Source organism: Ischnura elegans, chromosome 2 (genome assembly GCF_921293095.1).
Source record: "Ischnura elegans chromosome 2, ioIscEleg1.1, whole genome shotgun sequence".
NCBI classification, from domain to species: domain Eukaryota; kingdom Metazoa; phylum Arthropoda; class Insecta; order Odonata; family Coenagrionidae; genus Ischnura; species Ischnura elegans.
The window spans coordinates 111,873,168-111,877,600 of NC_060247.1; the positions used below are offsets into that span (position 1 = coordinate 111,873,168).

A 4,433-nucleotide genomic window follows, 5' to 3' on the forward strand; every position below is an offset into this window, starting at 1 on the left:
TTACCAGTAAGTATTATTTTTCTTACGAAATTGTTATTTGTGGACTTGAGTCTGGTTTTTAAGAGCCAGAATAGCATTGAAATCCATTTCCAGACATGCAATTTCCCCAAATTTTCCGGGGGGGGCTTCTTGTGCGCCAGCTAGGGCCCCCATTCACCACAGACCGCCCCTGACTGTAACCCAAACCATTTCAAATAAGCAAGTGATCTGAAACAATAAAGAGACCGGCCTGGTACATTTGTCAATACTCTTTCTATCCAAGGTTTTCTTTTAGGTATATTTACTATCTTATTCAGAGTAATTAATTCGCTGGTCAATAATTTCACCAAAAAGAGAAGGGAATCTAGACAGGAAACTAGTTAGACATTCGCTCTCTGTTTCACAATTTTTTTCCTCGAAACTATTGCCAATGTCTGCCTAAAGTAATCAACTCGAATTGATATTACAAGATTTTTTCTAATTCGAATCGATCATTACCTTCGATCAGAATTCATGCGTCAAAGTTTCGACAAAAAATGTCAAAATTATGATATTTTTTTTCGGATAGTCCCTTCCGATGCCCTCCCTTAATTTTAAATTGGGTCGGTGAAAATTCAACCCATGGGTTGGAGAAGGTTTCAAATTCAATATTGGCCAAAAAGTTTTAAAAATGTTTTAATTACTTCGGTTAGTCCACGAATATTACCAAAGATAATCCTCAAGACGACCTGTAAATGTGTTGTCACCCACCGCGCATTTGAATGGGTTTACAAAAGTTTCCACTCGCGTCGCTAACGGACAAAGTGATCCGAGGTTCACCGAGAAATATAGTAAAATTAGGGGTGTTGACCGAAATTTATACGCATGACGATGCGATTTCAAATGCTATTAATCGCAAAAACGAACCTTGTTCTGCAAAATATTGGAAAAATTGGATAGCATTGCATTCATCACCGCGTCGCGGGCATTTTTGAACACCGATTAAAATGCAACCAATGCAAAGTTGCAACGGAAATTTTATGTGATTGAATTTGGCCACTTCAATTCAATCCCCTCGAATTAGTCTCACGGTTTAATTTCTACTTCGGTTCTTGGACATTTGTCATCAGAGTTCCGACGGTTTTCAGAGCCCTGCAAGACACGATAAGGGAAGCAGCCGAACATGATGTCAGCATTTCCTATCCACCATAAGAATCTCCCTGCCACCCTCTCCAAATCTTCCACTGCTCACATAAATCCATTAAACTACCCTTTCACTCTGATTTTGATGGGCCCCTGTCCTGGGTTTTTCCAAAACCTCCCGCTATTCCCTCCCTCTAAGCCTCCCACCTCTACCTCACTCCAATGCCAACGCCCTTATAAAAAGCCACGACTGGTGCACGAGTGTTCTTACTTGAATTCTGGTCGTTATGGTGAGAAGTTTCGTTCGTTTGGTTGTTGCTTATGTTCGGTGCTAAAGCGTATAGTGCTCTGCTGATGGACGCCGAGGACAAGTCTGGCATGTGTCAGGTTCCCTCTGAGTAAGTTATTTTTTATTAATACTTAAGTAACTGTTAAAATCTTATAAGAATTTGGCATGTTTTCTACCATTTTTTTCTTATTTGCTAATCTCATTTAAACATCGTCATCGACTGAATATATTGGTTTGACAAGGTTTTATCTGTGGCCTTAAAAGTTTTGAGGAAGTTGATACTTATTTCTTGATGTGGTTCTACTTGCCACTCGATTTAATTTTAAAATGTAAAATTAGCTTATTATTTCTTCTCTCTCTTCACGCTAAGGGGGTTAAGTTTATAATTTAATTTGCCCTTCAAATACGAAGTTAACGCAGTTAGGTCAAGATTAATGAAATAGTCAATCGGCGCCTTGTGAAGGCAAGGCGGCGACATTAGTAAATCTCAATCTAAATGTCATCGAAATCATATAATAATGTGATATGTTCTCGTGCAAAATCAGCAGTATTTGTAATTTTTCGGTATCAAACACTATTTATTTGACAATTTTTTTTCTTCCAATCTTGATCGATTGCTGTTATTTTTTCTTTTCATCTCTTTATTATTTCTTATCATCTGTATTACAATAAATCAATTTGATCCGTTTCAGGATATTCATCGGAAAACTTCGCTCAGAGTTCTTCGAGGCGTTCCCTCCCTTGCAAAACGCTGTTTCTTGTACTCCTACCAAAAACAAGTATTTTCTCACGTTTCGTCTAAGGTGATATTTTACCTCATTTCTTTCCTTCATTAAGATTCTTACTTCAAGTTCACAGGTCAGCCCTGGTGTTGATCTCCTTAAATTTTTCTAATATGCTGATATTTGCATATTCACGTTTTTTTTGTTTAATCTCCATTAAAATTGTCCCGTTTCCACAGCTTTCCTGCGACAGTCTTCATTGAACAATCTATCATTACGTCACAGATTACATTACCCTGTCTTCTTCTCAATGCCTTCGGTAGATTTGTCTGCCATGCTTCGCGACCTCTCTAAATCAATCAAATCAAAACTTCTATTCAATTTAGTGGTTAGATTTGTGCTTCGTGAAAACTGAATATTGTTTGACGCACCTGATCCTCGCTGCTAGCGCTATTATTCTACGATACACTTTCACGTCTTCCTTTCCGATGACTGTGGCGAGCAGCGGAACGATGCGAAGAGTGCAACCGTACCCGAAATGCTGGTAGAATACGGCCTTACATGCTCCCATCCTATTGTACTCCTAAGATGTCTGTCGCTACTACCAAACCCCAACAACTTCTTTTTCCTTTTCCTAATCCTCCGTTTGATGAACCTTCGACAATATCCGACGGCGTCGAGGTGCAGCCAGCAATGAAGACAGTGCTAGTGAAGTGTTCAGTGCTCTAAATATTCATGGCCAGTTGTGTGTTGATTAGTGCTACAGTTATTTTGCGTGTGCGACGGGGGAGCGTCGTTGGAAAGCAGAGCTCTTCCGCCGATGGACCTTGCAGATGAGTTAAGGTAAGGGAGCAACTCCTCTTCCAGGGTGCAAAGTGTGTAGGGTGGTTAGATTATCTCACGAGACATGGCCCATTCGCGGTAGGGCCCTCCGATGGGGCATTAAAGAAACAATACTTCTGCTTACTGCTCCAAGTTTAAAGCTTGCCTTTCTGGAAATGCACTCCCAACAAAGAATTTCTTTCCTCGTCAATTTCATATTTTTATCGTGGTTTCTCGACTGTAGTCGTAACTTTTTTTTCAGGTGACAGCTATTACCATTAGTTTCGTGTCTAGTGCCGTGATGGAAATACTCCCTTAAGTACGCTTTTTGCGATTCCCCAATTTAGTTAGGCTGGCGAGGGTTTTTTGTATTGTTTTCTTTTTTTCAGGTGACCGATAAATTCATTACCGCCGTAAAGTGCACACCTATTATATTCATTAGGATTTTAATTATAGGAATCTCCTTCCTTCTTTAGTATAATGTACACTGAATTAAATATACCTTGAGCGTAGGAGGTCAAAGAAATTCTTTTTTGCAAGTAGTAGTCCGGTCTGGCAAACTCTTTTCTTGGAGCAAGCAGGGTATACCCTTAGAGAAGTGGTGGGAGCAATTAAGGGACATTAGCTGATGGTTTAGGTAGGAATTTAAAGGTTGTTAGGCTCTTAAGGTGACTCACAGGAAATTAAGCTCTCCTCATGACACCCTACCCTGAATTAGAGAATTTATAATATTATGTGCTAAGGTGTTCCCCAAGTTTTTATTTTGTTCGTAGAGCTTTAAGAAAATGTGAAATTTTTGTTATAGTCTCATCAAATTAACAGCACTATGTAAGGCACAATGTAGTTGGGCTATGGATTTTGGTGTATTTTTATGTATCTCACCTGATTGTAAGGAATCTTTTTTTTTGTAATTGTGCACTGTAATAAATGTTTTTGAAGAAAGATAATTCGAAAATGTGTTCTTATTTAATTTCCGAAGGCAGCCCCCGTCTGTTTTGAAGGCGGGGCTGTAACCTGGCACAGTAGGACGACTCTCACTGCCGTTCGTATGGATGTGCAGAATAAGAGGCGTGATTGGGCCGGCCATTCGGCCTTCGTCGTACGTTTCTGTCGGTGACGAAGGCCGAGAATTGGGTTCCAACGAGCTGGCATGATACCTCTTTGGGTGGCACCAGGAAACTCATGCACACTTTACATTCATTTCTTCTCTCTCTCCTATTTCTCTTTCTTCTTTCGCTATCAAAGTGTTGATTTTTTGTGAATCCATCGTTATGTCGACATGGTTTGGTTAAATAACTACTAGTTTGTTGGTGTGTTATCTATTTAACTGGTGAATTTGGTCGTCAAACGTCTCGGTATGTGGGATTAGATTTATTTTTGACAATGGAGTTTATTTATTTCGACGCGTGTGATGCATTATTATTACCAGCCTTTTCTTAACTTGCGGCGTCTGTTTGTATGCTTCACTGATGGAATCTTTTCTTTTATTTGTAACCCAC

The 4,433-nt window shown here is 39.6% G+C and overlaps 1 long non-coding RNA gene across 1 annotated transcript; it reads left to right on the top strand.

Moving 5' to 3' along the window:
* Positions 1 to 1,399: 1,399 nt before the first annotated feature.
* Positions 1,400 to 3,876, top strand: LOC124174119. The gene is made up of 2 exons (XR_006868868.1): positions 1,400 to 1,499; positions 2,083 to 3,876. It is a non-coding gene; the product is annotated as an uncharacterized LOC124174119 (long non-coding RNA).
* Positions 3,877 to 4,433: the final 557 nt, after the last annotated feature.